This window comes from Bombina bombina, chromosome 3 (assembly GCF_027579735.1).
Source record: "Bombina bombina isolate aBomBom1 chromosome 3, aBomBom1.pri, whole genome shotgun sequence".
Lineage (NCBI taxonomy): Eukaryota > Metazoa > Chordata > Amphibia > Anura > Bombinatoridae > Bombina > Bombina bombina.
This window is the reverse complement of record NC_069501.1, coordinates 671,178,956-671,194,442: the sequence shown is the minus strand read 5'-3', so window position 1 is coordinate 671,194,442 and position 15,487 is coordinate 671,178,956.

Below are 15,487 nucleotides of genomic sequence, written 5' to 3'. Positions count from 1 at the left end.
CAGTGTGTTTTAGACATGGTAGATTTGTCTTCTATAGTTATTGCGCTTGGTTGGATCATGAATTCCAAACTTGACCATTTTTATGAGGTCCATGGGTTTTAGATAAGGCCAGTCCGAGCTATTTGTACATAATAAAATCCATAATTATCAAAATAATTATCTCAAGTCTTCTTGGAAAATTGAAGGCCATTTCATGTTTCCAGACACAGATACTAGGATATTTCATCTGTTATCTTGGAATTCTTATTCTTTTAATGTCAATGTGTAAATTACTTTTTTCTTTGTAGTACCCCTAAATTATTATTTAAGCGTTCTGTTTATCAAAAGGACATAATGTTAAAAAAAATTCTGTTGTGTAAGGATCCCTCCTTAGCCCCCAAACTCCCTGATCCCCACCAAAGAGCTCTCTAACCCTCCCCCCACTAACTATTCCCCACCATTTTGGGTACTGGCAGCTATCTGCCAGTACCCACTTTGCAATAAAATGTCATTTTTTTTATAAAAAACACTCGCTTTTTCTGTAGTGTAGCTGCTCCCCTCCATACCCTCCCCCCTCCCCCTCCCAGATCGCTTTTTGAAAGTAACCCCCCTCCTCCTCTGCCACCCACCACCCTCTCTCCCACTGCCCAGCACTTTGAAATTTTAAATGGTCCTCTGCTAGATTGCGGGTGCGCGCGCTCGTGCTCGCACCCGCCTCTCACCTCCCGACATATCTGCTGGCCAGAAGGAAGTTCCCCAGCAATGGGCCACCCACCCGCCTCCCTGAAATGGCTCCCACCCACCAACGATCGGCACCATTGCTGGCCGATGCAGAGAGGGCCACAGAGGACGCAATTTACAAAAATTCTTCCTTAGTGGGTGCCTACATCATAAAAACAATGTACCTCCCAAATTTCACGTTCCTAGGTTAAACGGTTTGAGCTGGGCGTTGATGACACTTAACTGCAAAGGGCTCCAAATTACACACACACACACTATACATATATATATAAATATATAGGGCTATGACTGTCAGCCCCCTCTACATTCTCTCAGTTCAACAACTTCCTTTTTCTATCCAGCTATTGAGGCCCATTTATCAAGACCGCTGCTCAATAACCCTGTCCGCCTGCTCTGAGCAGGCGGACAGAGATCGCCACAATTCAACCAGATCGAGTATGATTGGGTTGATTAACACCCCCCTGCTGAATCTGCAGGGGGGGTGTTGCACCAGCAGCTCTCCGCGTATTGCTCTCCGCATTCAGCGAGGTCTGTCGGACCTGATCCGCACTGTCGGATCAAGTCCGACAGACCTTTAATAAATAGGCCTCATTGTCTTCCCCAGAACATCTACTTGATGTTTCTAACTGCTATGAACTTATTTTTGTTAATTTATTACTGTATGTAGCATTATTTAATTTGTTATGGTATAAACAATATTACAAAATGTTTCACAAAAGCTAAACATATGCAAAGAGAAGTAGTGGGTGTGGTGTGGGTGTTATTAGAAGTGGCGAGTAACATTTTTTCCTGGCTTGTAGCTTAGGACTTGACATTTTGAGCCCTGTATATATATCCATATGTATGTATGTGTCTTTATGTGTATATATGTCTGTAAATACATATATACACATATAAATACATATGTACACACATATACATATTTACACATGTATATGTACTGTATATATTTCCATATGTATGTATGTGTCTTTATGTGTATATATGTCTGTAAATACATATATACACATATAAATACATATGTACACACATATACATATTTACACATGTATATGTACTGTATATATTTCCATATGTATGTATGTGTCTTTATGTGTATATATGTCTGTAAATACATATATACACATATAAATACATATGTACACACATATACATATTTACACATGTATATGTACTGTATATATATATCCATATGTATGTATGTGTCTTTATGTGTATATATGTCTGTAAATACATATATACACATATAAATACATATGTACACACATATACATATTTACACATGTATATGTACTGTATATATTTCCATGTTAAAGCCCTTTGTCTGCCTTTTTTTTTATTAATACCTGAAACCTCATATCTTTAGCCCTTTTAACTTTTTTGTGCAATATTTTTTTTTTAAATAATTTGTATTAGATGGCATTATTATTAGTGTAACTGTACTTTTAAATGTATTTTTGATGTGTTTTGTGAAACTTTTTTGTTTAGCAAAACAGTTAACCCGAGCTCTGAGGACGTGCTTTCCCGACGAGCTTTAACTTTAAATGCGCTCAAGCGATTACGTTTACTTTTAACTTGCAATACGAGCGCAACACCTGATGTGTAAACAGACACAATAAGCCCCTTTTTGTTTGCACATAATTGTTAGCGCTCCACTCGTAATCTGGTCCTTAATGAGCTAAAATTACAGTTTTAAATTTGAATACTCTTTCAATGTTACAGTCAGATGGCTTTGTTAGATCAAAAGAAAGTAAAAAAAAAATCATCTCTTTGTAGTATAATATAACCTAGAAGGAGTTAGTATGGCTGATTATAAACTGTGATCTATGGGGAGCAGTTAGGTGTGTGATGTAGTGAGCAGAACGTTTGGATGAAGGAAGATATTTTTTTCCAATATATCAGGCAGGGTCACGGTGTTCTAACATCAAGCCACATGCAAGCCATGAATTATTCTGTTGTTTAGCATCTGCATCAAACGTCACAAACAATTTTGGAAGTGTAATACATTTGACTCAATTTCTGTGGCAGAGGAAATTTACTCCAGCTAAGACTTAATAGCCTAGCAATGGATACAAATGAAATCAATATCCTTACAGATGTGTTCAATATACTTTATAGCTAACCGTTTCTCACGTAACAAGTAGAAAACCTACGTGCATAGTCAAATCAAAATTCCATGCTATGCATTTCTGATATCTTTTCAGCTGAATAACTGCACTGAATTGTAGTAAAATTTGAAAATATGTTTGTGATCAATGGTTTTAGATGTTTTCTCTATACCATATAGCTTTATTTATTAAATACACTTTTAAAGGCGCATTAACATTTTTGTTGAATCTAAGAGATATTATTTAACCCCTTAACGACCAAGGACGTGCCAGGCCTGTCTTACAAAAAGTGTCAGTTGGGGGGGCGGAGCCAACAGCTGAGCAGAGAAGACGTGTTTCAGAGAGCTCCTGCTGAAGCTTCTATAAAACAACGGCAAATTGCAGCTTTATTAATGTAATTTGCCCCAAATAATTACTTCTGACCAAGCAGGATTATCTCTACACTATTTGAAAGTTACTTTGCTGAACTTATACATTAGTCTTTTGTCATACTAGACTTCTACATTTGGAGCACACGCAGGGCTGTGAGGCCTACTAAAACTACGGAGGTCATAGATTATCTAATGGATGTATGCTCTAAATCCGTTTGCTACCTCCACTATCCTGCTACAGACATCTAGCTCTTACCCAACGTCTCACAAACTACAAAATTCTACTTTATTGTTTTGACAACCTGCAGTCTAGCACACTCGGCTTGCGGAGGCCATGCTGTGAGAAACGCCATCTTGCAGGAGCTACCTCTCAGCTACAAGCTTGTTTCGCTAGCAATACACCACCAACTTTAACGTCTCACCATGGAGGATCTTTATATTGAGCTCAAAGCTATGCTGCAGAGCTTGGATCTCCAGATGACATCTCACTTCTACAGCCTAAGATCAGTGATTAGAAGCGATCAGAAATGCAGGGAAAGGCCCGCTGCTGAATTGATTGGGACTGGGGATGTCGCACGAGTACTTCCAAAACCAAGCCCTGCGCAACATAAGGAGAGGATAGCGCCGATAATCCAAGCGCTTATGCCCACTTATCCCTCGACCTCCCCTGCCTCAAAAGAGCCTGACTCCCTAAAGGAAGGTGATCTTAGTGACATGGATGTCGATACACAGCTGCTAGTGGAGGCAGATGAGGTTGGATATCAGATGCCGCAAGAGGATCTGCATGGTGACTTAGTGTCAATTAGATCCCTCCTAACACAAACACATACCTTGCAGTTGCTGAGTCCGGTATGCATTGTGGTGACTCAACTTCCAGAAACCTGCTTGCTGCTAATGGGTAATCATTGTGACCGCTACAGCGTGAGAAGCTGGAAACATACCTATTGGGACTCTTTACTTTCCGACAACGTCGGCAGACAGCTTGTAACAGCTCAGGACATGCCCTATTTTCCAATGCTCCCTGTCCTGCACCGGTTATTACACTCACTGCATTATTTAACGCTCCTACGAAGGGGTATTGGCTGAATCACTCCCCTGCCTTTAATGGGACTTGCTGGTTACGCTACAGAACTGGCATGGGCTATCTATTCCCACTACCTAGTTTATCTAATATGTGACACTCGAGTTAACTCTTTCAGGGCTGCCCTCCATGATGTAGATTGCTCTCTGTTTGTATATGTATAATCCCAGTTCATATTATTTTGTTTGATGTTCACATTAATGCTCTTTTACGCATCCATATACATTCTGTATTTAATTTGCCTTCAGAACAGTGAGGCTATTCTCAATGGTACTTTTCTAGCTTAAAAGCTCACAAAAGTTTTTATTCCCTATTAGTAAGCTACCTTGTTCAATTATACTATGTTATAGTTTAATCATACTGCACTAGCTGAAACTATTTATGTGGTAGTTTTAGACATATGTTTTTATAGTGGAACTTTACATTGCACTGCAATTATATACTTTATCTACATGTGTGTCAATGTTCAGGGCAACGCTATTATTATTAAAAGGTACTAGATAGCCTATAAAGGTACTACACTATATTCTACCTCCCATATGGCTCAACAACAATTGCATATGCTACCAAGCCAATCTAGTACAGCTTTTGTGATTAGGGCTTTTTAGAGCTTAGCAGTTAACTATGGACAATATGAATGTCTATCTGTGTGCACTACAGTTTATATACAAGCTTCTTCTTATACTGATACACACATGTTGCAATTGTGCCCTTAGGAACACCTTAACCCTATATTTTTATAATGAAACTTATGCTAAATAGAGCGGTCCTTCGTCTTAAGGCCATTGCCCTTTCTTTCTAATAGGCTGATATAACTTACTTGAATAATAAGGAACCCTGTGTTTTTTTTAATGCTATACATCCTAACTCCCTAGTCCATTATTATACTTTTGTCACCTAGCGTTACATTGCCCTTTGTATTAGTCTTCTGTTTCCCCTGTTGTATGACAGCCTGTTGAAAGTCCTGTCATTCCTTGGTGGGGTCTGCTGTGATCTCTAAAGGGACATGCCTGCACTCAGCCTAAGCATATCTCTTTCTCTATATAGCTAATAGGGATTAGTGAAGTTTATTAGTTAAATGTTTTTAGCCTAACCTAACATGACTCTAAGTTATCTTAATATGCCTCAATTAACTCTCTCCATTATTAATTATGTGTAGTAGTTAGTGCTCAGTTAATAATGAGAAGTAGGTGCTGCTTATAGTATATATGTTATATGAGACTGCAAATTGTTCTAGGTAAGATTTATGGTATGAAATTTTTATTGTTTGGGTTTGTTTAACCAGGCTTACCTATAGTTCACCAATAGTTTATATACTCATGGAGGTAAGCATACCGTCTAAACATGTTGTAAACGTTAATAGCATTTATTTAGATCAAGTCATATTAACCAGTTATAACAGGAAGACTAGGCCTCCCTTGCTTAGACACACCTCTATTTATTGCAATAAGGTTGTATTTTACCTATGATTATAAAGCATCATACATTTAGTATAATTCTAAAATACTCCCGAATAATGCCCCGTAGTGGTAAACTTTGAACTACCTTGACCGTCTGGTCCCATATAAATACCTCTTGGGACACTTGGTTTATATTTTGTATTAAAAGCTTTCCTGGAGGGGAGAACTCTAATATTCACGATAGCCTGAAATAAATCTATGGTCAGCTTGTTGCTTATAAGTTAACCCAGCATTCTGTACAATGCCCTACTAGTTCCTATATATATGGCTCCGCCCCCCCACCCTTTTCCCTATGCGTATAGCGGTGCTTACCCGCTGAATATCCCCCACCCCCCTATTTACTTCGGCCCAAGAGTGGCTGATATTCATGTTAACCCTCCACAGGCTGATATTTTGGTCTTAGGTAAAATACTATTAGAATGTGGAGCTCATACGCTGACAATATATTATAAAATGAAGTTTTATTTAATCTCGCCCAAGATACAGTCTATCTTCAAAACCAGATTTCAAATTGTTTTTTTTCTTGCTATATATGCCTATTGCTTTCTCAACAATACCTATGTATAGACAATGTATTAATCTCTTTGTTGTAACTTTGGCCTTTGGGCGAGTTCTTGTTGTGATGATATATGTCTTAACTTCAATAAAAAAAAATTTTCAAAAAAAAAAGTGTCAGTTAATGACCCAGGTCCTCTGGGGTTTCAAGGACTGGAAGCAATCGTGATCGCTTCCAGCCGCTTTCAAGGTATTGCAGTGATGCCTCGATATTGAGGCATCACTGCAATACCCTTTTTTACCCACCTATGCAGACCTACTCTGTGGCCCTCTCTGCATTGGCCATCAATGGTGCCAATCGTTGGTGGGTGGGAGCCGTAGCAGGGAGGCGGGTGGGCAGCCCATCACTGGATCACTTCCAGATCCTCTTTAGGAGCGCGCGGGTGGGAGCAGGCACAGGGGTGCGTGTGTGTGTGCGCGCGCTGAAACATACCATATTGCATTGCACGGGATGGAGGGAGAGGGAATGGGGGGTAATTAAATGTAAAGAAGGGGATCTGGGAGGGGGGAGGCTATTGAGGGGAGGCTATTGAGGGGAGGCAGCTACACTACAGAAAAAAAGACATCTGCCATTACCCAAGATGGCGGCAAATAGGTAGCGGGGGGAGGGTTAAAAATATGTTTGGGGGGGATCAGGGAGGTTGGGGGCTAAGGGGGGATCCAACACTGCAGAATAAATTTTTAAAAATTAAAAAAAAATTATATATATAAAAAAGCCTTTTGTTTTAGTACTGGCAGACTTTCTGCCAGTACTTAAGATGGCGGTGGCAATTGTGAGGTGGGGGAGGGAAGAGAGCTGTTTGAGGGGGTCAAGTAGGGATCAGGGGGTGGGATATGTCAGGTGGGAGACTGATCTCTACACTAAAACTAAAATTAATCCTACAAGCTACCTAATTAACCCCTTAACTGCTGGGCATAATACAAGTGTAGTGCGCAGCAGCATTTAGCGTCCTTCTAATTACCAAAAAGCAATGCCAAAACCATATATGTCTGCTATTTATGAACAAAGGGGACCCCAGAGAAGCATTTACAACCATTTGTGCCATAATTGCACAAGCTGTTTGTAAATAATTTCAGTGAGAAACCTAAAGTTAGTGAAAAGTTAACAATTTGTTTTTTTTTATCGCAGTTGGCGGTGAAATGGTGGCATGAAATATACCAAAATGGGCCTAGATCAATCATTTAGGTTGTCTACTAAACTACACTAAAGCTAAAATTAACCCTACAAGATCCCTACAAGCTACCTAATTAACCCCTTCACTGCTGGGCATAATACAAGTGTGGTGCGCAGCGGCATTTAGCTGCCTTCTAATTACCAAAAAGTAATGCCAAAGCCATACATGTCTGCTATTTCTGAACAAAGGGGATCCCAGAGAAGCATTTACAACCATTTGTGCCATAATTGCACAAGCTGTTTGTAAATCATTTCAGTGAGAAACCTAAAGTTTGTGAAAAAGTTTGTGAAAAAGTTAACGATTTCTTTTATTTTATCACATTTGGCGGTCAAATGATGGCATGAAATATACCAAAATGGGCCTAGATCAATACTTTGGGTTGTCTACACTACACTAAAGCTAAAATTAACCCTACAAGCTACCTAATTAACCTCTTCACTGCTGGGCATAATACAAGTGTGGTGCGCAGCGGCATTTAGCGGCCTTCTAATTACCAAAAAAAATACCAAAATGGGCCTAGATCAATACTTTGGGTTGTCTACTAAAAAAAAAATATTTACATGTCAAGGGATATTCAGGGATTCCTGACAAATATCAGTGTTCCAATGTAACTATTGCTAATTTTGAGGAAAAAAATGGTTTGGAAATAGCAAAGTGCTACTTGTATTTATTGCCCTATAACTTGCAAAAAAAAAGCAAAGGAAATGTAAACATTGGGTATTTCTAAACTCAGGACAAACTTTAGAAACTATTAAGCATGGGTGTTTTTTTGTGGTTGTAGATGTGTAACAGATTTTGGGGGTCAAAGTTAGAAATTGTGTTTTTTTTCCATTTTTTTATCATATTTTATATTATTTTTATAGTAAATTAAGATATGATGAAAATAATAGTATGTTTAGAAAGTCAATTTAATGGCGAGAAAAACGGTATATAATATGTGTGGGTACAGTAAATGAGTAAGAGGAAAATTACAGCTAAACACAAACACAGCAGAAATGTAAAAATAGCCCTGATACCAAATGGTAAGAATATTGAAAAATGGTCTGGTCACTAAGGGGTTAACATGTTTTTTTGTTAGGTGAATAAATTAATTAGATATTAATTAGATATTAATTTCCAATCTTCAATTAATAAATACTTACAGGAGCGCCTGTATGCCTCCTGTAAGTTATTTTGCATACACATATTGCTAATGTCTATCCTATAATATCCTCACCTAAATCTATTAGTATCTCCACTGCTCTTGAAAATAACAATTATGCTTGTTATGGGCAGCAATATTGATAAGGAAAATACACAGGTGGGGAGATTGTGGTGGGTAAATGCTAGTTCATAAGAACTACTAGTAATGTACTCACTTAACTAGGCTCTAGGCCAACATTGCACCTTATGCACACACACTGTTAATATTGATCATTAATTTATTGATTTATATGATGATTCTAAAAATATTTCAAAGAAAAAAAAGGCACACCACATAGCGGGGTTCTGTATAATCAAATTTATATGTATAGCAAATATGTTGTGAACTCACAGATTGGTGAGGCACTGTAACATAGTGCAAGCACACAGGCTGCAATTCACAGCAACCAGGTTGTTGAACACTGACTGGTTTCTGAAATGGCCGCTTCCTGTGGTGAATGCATTTCAGGAGAACGAAGGACCATCCAATGCAATGGTTATGACTATCCTCTTGCATCTGGGTGGCAAAAACATCTAGTGCCAGTTTTACCTCAAAACATAATTAGAATTAAAAAAAAATAGCTATTGACAATGCCAAAGTTGAAAAGTAAAATTTTGAGTAAGAAAAATAATGGTTTAATGCTGGCTTTACTGGCACAGGGATACAGTGAGGTTGGTTTCATCCTTAAAATTTCAAAGATAGCGGTTCATAAGAACAAGGTAAAGCAGCATTGGGTACAAGAAAGCTACAGACCAGCAAAGGGTAAAAACAACTCTCTACTGCCCGGGATTACCACCAACTCATTTGAATGTCCCTCAACAACCGTAGGATGACATCAAGTGACCTTCAAAAGAAAGGCAAATAGCAGCTTAAGTACACGGCAAGGGCGGTTTAAAACAAGCATCTAGGGGCAGGGCTAAAGTCATGGAAAGCTTGAAAAAATCCCTTAATCAATGAGAAGCTTAGCTGAAGTTTGCAAAAGACCATAAGGATTGGACCGTAGAGGACTGGAGTAAGGTTCTCATCCCTGATGAGTCCAGTTTTCAGCTCTGCCTAACTCCTGGCCGTCCAATGGTTAGACTTGGAGAGGCCTACAAGCCACAGTTTCTCACACCCACTGTTAAATTTTGTGGAAGATTGGTGATGATCTGGGGTGCTTCAGCAAGGCTAGAATCAGGCAGATTTATCTTTTGTGAAGGACACAGGAATCAAGGCTCGTACACGGTTATCCTGGAAGAAAACTTGCTTCCTTCTCCTCTAACAATGTTCCTCAACTCTGAGGGTTTGCTTTCTAGCAGGACTATGCACCATGCCACACTGCCAGGTCAAACAAGGTGTGGATGGAGGACCACCAGATCAAGACCCTGTCGTGACCAGCAAGATTGAAAATCAGGGTTATTCCACCAAATATTGATTCTGAACTCTTACTAATTTAAAACATTAGTAATGTGTTGTTTAATAATGAATATGAACTTGTTTTCTTTGCGTTATTCAAGGTCTGAAAACACTGCATCTTTGTTATTTTGACCAGTTGTCATTTTCTGCAAAAAAAATGCTCTAAATGACAATATTTTTATTTTGAGAAATTTTGTGAGTAGTTTATAGACTAAAACAAAAATGTTAATTTTACTCAAACGCATACCTATAAATTAAAAAAACAGAGAAATTGATAATTTTGCAGTAGTCTCTTAATTGCTTCCACAGTTGTAAATCACCAAAGGCCAGGATATGAAGATGGCCCATATATGTTTATATATTACCATGTTTACCCATGCAGGCCCCAGACACGAAATGGCAATGGGGGCTGTGCGGAAGTGGTGGCAGATCAGTAAAGAAACCACTCCAACAGTGTTATTGCCCTCCCGTTATTCTTTGCAAAAAATGTATGTTGTCACAGCTTGGGTGCTAATCCTCCTGCCATTAGGCATACTGATAATGGCCATTTTGTAGTATTACATAACCTTCCAATGGGGTGGCAGAGCAGTATATGTGGCTCCTTGGGCACGGAGTTCCTTGGAGTGGTGTTTTAATGTGAGGGGTACAGATTAAGCAAATAGTCTTTCTGAGTCCAGATGAATTTGGAAGAATGGTCAGATCAATGAAGGGGCGTTAGGTAGTTGGACTAGTTTGTTTGGAACGTTTTATGTTACAAATGGTATATTGTTTTATATAACTTAATAAACATGCTGTGGCCAGGCCTATCACCAATAAAATGTGTTTGTTATTTACGTTTTTACATGGGTTTGGGACAGGGATCTTAATGACTTGGGGGTCAAGCCTACTACTCTTTGAGGAAAATGTATTTTGTGGTATTTCTAACTTTATTTCTATACCTCTTGTCTTTATGGTTTGCTGTTTAACATCATATTATAATTGGCTTTTCATTTGTGCATGTAGCAGGCTATAAGAAGAATCTAGAATTTACCTAATTTGCTGCCAAAATCTAATAGATCTAAATAGGGAATGTAAATTTAAACAACTTTCCAATTTACTTTTATCACCAATTTTGCTTTGTTCTCTTGGTATTCTTAGTTGAAAGCTAAACCTAGGAGGTTCATATGCTAATTTCTTAGACCTTGAAGACTGCCTCTAATCTGAATGCATTTTGACCACTAGAGGGCATTAGTTCATGTGTTTCATATAGATAACATTGAGCTCCTGCACTTGAAGTTACCCTGGAGATAGCACCGATTGGCTAAAATGCAAGTCTGTCCAAAAAAATGAAATAAGGGGGCAGTTTGCAGTGGCATAGATACAAGGTAATCACAGAGGTAAAAAGTGTATTTCTATGCTTGTTTTTAACTCCTTAACCTCTTACATTCCACATCCCCCCACAATCTAAGGGACTAGGCATACACAATCTTCCCCAAATACAACCCCAGCACCCAAGGGCCCTGTACTTGACCCACCCCAGTGCAAACAACTCCTAACCTCCCAGGTACCCATAGCACAAGCAGGACCCACATTCCAGTTGTAAGACTAGCCATGCCAGTCAGAAGAGGGACTGAGCCCTCCCCCCTAATCTAGTTTGGCACACATTTATTAACAACATGCACATTCTAAATGTGCTCCAGTTTATTTTGGCATCTGTAGATCATGCTGAGAACCATTATCAAAATAAAATCTTGCTCACTTGTTGGAATTGGAATGACCTCCATAGAGAACAATGCCTCCGGTTCTTAGATAATTCAGTAGACCTGATATAAGTGTAAAGATGCTCTCCAAAACTTAAAAATGTCCAATAGAATAAGATAGACTCTGGGAGTTTTTCATTGGAGAATGTGTTAATTTCTTAGTGGAGTAAACTATAGGTGAGGTTAAGTCATTGGGGTAGATTCAACAAGCAGCGGATGCTGCTTTCTATGCACGTAGTCTCTGGCTCGCCAGAAACATAAATTAAGAAGCTGCGGTCATAAGACTTGTAATAACTTAACATAACAACTTGTCCGCCACCGATTGGCTGCAAATGTGCAGGGGGAGGCATTGCACAAGCATTTCACCAGAAATGCTTGTGCACTGTTAAATGCCGACAGCATATGTTGTCAGCATTTAGCGATGTCGAGCAGACTTAATTCGCTCCAGTGATTCATGTCTGCTCGGCCTATGCTAAATTTACCCCATTGACTGAATGCTTTATGGAATCAAATAAAGTATTATCACAAAAAAACATTTTCCTGCTTAAAGGTTCATGATACACTTTGACACTGTAATATTAAATGTTTAAATATACACAGTCAAAACACTTTGCAATACACTTTCATTTTGTATGTTGTCGCATTTACCTGTAATTTAATATTGTGGGTTTTCCAATTCTGAGAATTGGAAATTCACATGGCAGACTTCACAAGCCTACCCATGTTACTTGTCTGTCCTACCTGGCGACAGCAGAAATGATAAGATACAGTAAAAATTGTTCTAACAAGATGGCAGTGACAAGCCATGTCTGTTCCAGTACTGATTGGCTTAACCAAATAACACGAGACAGGTAGGAAGTTTGGCCATTTAAAAACAATTGAATCAAACAAGGTGTTAATGTATCTAGTTTTTACATAGCTATTGTGTTAATTTATTGGAAGACTTCTTGCAATTACAAGGTGTTTTATGCCCTTTTAGTGGTTGATGACATTATAAATATGTACAATAAGCATCTGATATAAGATGCATCTAATCATTCTCTAATTACTTAGAAATCTTATACCACCGTGGTCCTCCACTTAAATCCTGAACATTTTGTAATCAGAACATTTCTCTTTAACATCCAGTTGGCACCTCTTTAGTAGTAGAAGCAATGAAACGTCAGGCCACCAAAATCCAATTAGGAATAACAGACCAACTGTTGTGTGTTTCCTGCCCAAATTCTGTTCTGGCTGTTTTTTAGTTTGTAATGAAATCATGATTTTCCCAAGTTTACGTGGGCTTTGAGCTGTGACTGTTAAAAGCTGTCATGTCTCATTTGCAAGGACCTGGCATCATCTAACACTGACCTTTCCTCAGTTCTTGCCAGTGATGCAGATCCCAGAATGTTGTGTTCACTGGACGCCAAAGCTTTATCCGGTTTCAGTCATTAGCGCCTTAAACAACCAGTGTTTTTATTAAAGTAATATCAGATTGTGTTCTTATGTAGAGCTGAGTATACAACACAATATGGGAAAATTATAATCACACTCTTTCCTCCCAAAAAAAAACTATTTCAGACAAATAATGCAGATATAAAATTGTGACTAAGGAAAGTATATTCTATCGATCTGTCTGTCTGTATCTATTTATTTATCTATCACTCTGTATGTGTGTCTGTCTATCTATCATCTAGCTATATGTATGTATGTCTGTCTGTATCTATCTTACTATTTATCTATCTGTCTATTATCTATCTATCTATCTATCTATCTACCAATCTCTCTATCTGTCTATCATCTATCTATATGTCTGTCTGTCAGTCAGTCTATCTATCTATCTATCTATCTATCCATCTGTCTGTCTATTATCTATCTATCTATCTACCAATCTCTCTATCTGTCTATCATCTATCTATATGTCTGTCTGTCAGTCAGTCTATCTATCTATCTATCTATCTATCTATCTATCTATCTATCTATCCATCTGTCTGTCTATTATCTATCTATCAAGCTTTCTATCTATCTGTCTATCATCTTTCTATATCTCTGTCTATCTTTCTTTCACCATCTATTGTGTGGATGTGAAAATAAAGCTTTAAAAAAAAAAAATGATACCTAGGGTGGGTGTTGTATACCTGTTTTCAAACAAGACACTCTCATAGCCATAAACTTTTAAAACACATATGCAGATCTCTCAACTTTCTGTTTGTTAGATGTTTCATTCATCATTTTGGATTCATTTTAATTCCACTTTTTTGTTTCAGGAGAAGTCAATTGGCAATCTCCAGCTGGCAAGATACACTATACAGCAACCGTGAATAATTGGTTCTCTCTGAAATCAGCACTCTTTACAGCTTAAAAAACAAACAGTCCTTTACTGGGATTTCCATTCTGTATTTCAACTGGAGAAGCAACCTCAAAAACACAAGTGGATTTATTTTCATGGATTTTGTGTCAGCCTTGGTTTATGGCACAGAAGATCCACAGTGCTGGGCAACTTGTGAGCTCATTATGGACTGTGCAATTTATTATACAGAAATAGAATTGGCTTCCATATGCGCATCTGACCACAAAGCTTTAAGCATTTAAAGATTCCTTCACTGTGCTGTCCAACTTGGATTTACTGCCTTCTTTTATACTTTTCAATTCTTGCAATGGTAAGTTTTAACTCTTGGTGCATTATTGTGTCTTGGAGGGCACTCATATTTTATATTAGTTCACTTTGTATGTTGGTGTACATTTGCATATATTCAGGACACTTCTAACACCTTGATCTTGGTTGATTTAGAATATAAGTATAATCTAAAAGAGATAAAGACAAATGAAAGAAAAAAGAATAGTTCTTTTCAAACACAGCTCCTATCCTGCATATAGCAACTTCTATATAGGAGCATTCCAGTAGTTACCAGTAAGGTAGAGAAATTTGATATTTATTTATGAAGCGCCAACATATTCCACAGCGCTTTCCATGGGTACAATTAATTTAAATAAAACAATGATATCAAACTTGTAAGAGACAAGACAAAACTTTACAAACACATACAGGAGGAATTGAGGGCCCTATTCCCGTGGGAACTTACAATCTAGAAGGGTAGGAGGTTGAGAAACAGGAGGTGAGGACTGCAAGAATGAGAAAGATGTTAAATGGACAGTATACACTCATTTTCATATAACTTCATGTAATAGACATCCCTATAAAGAATAAGATGCACAGATACTAATATAAAAATCCAGTATAAAACTGTTTAAAAGCTTACTTAGAAGCTCTCAGTTTAGCTCTGTTGAAAAGGTAGCTGGAAAGCCCACTGCAAGTGGTAAATAAGACACTCCCCCCTCCCCCTTCTTTTGCATATGAAAAACCCTTTCCACAAACAGGAGCAAGCTGGAGAAGGTAGCTGACGGTATTCTCATAAAACTTTGGGGCTTGGTTAGGAGTCTGAAAATCAGAGCAATGTTATTTAAAAATAAGCAAATCTATACATTTAAAAAAAAAAAACTTTATGGGCTATATAAATAGATAATTTACAAAACATTTATGCAGAGAAAAATGAGTGTATAATGTCCCTTTAATGTAGAGTTAGATGAGGGAAATATTATTGAGTTGGGTGGTAGGCTTCTCTGAACAAAAAAGTCTTCAGGGAGCATTTAAAGGAAGAAAGATTAGGACAAAGCCGGACAGCACGAGGGAGAGTGTTCTAGAGGGAAGGTGCTGCACGAC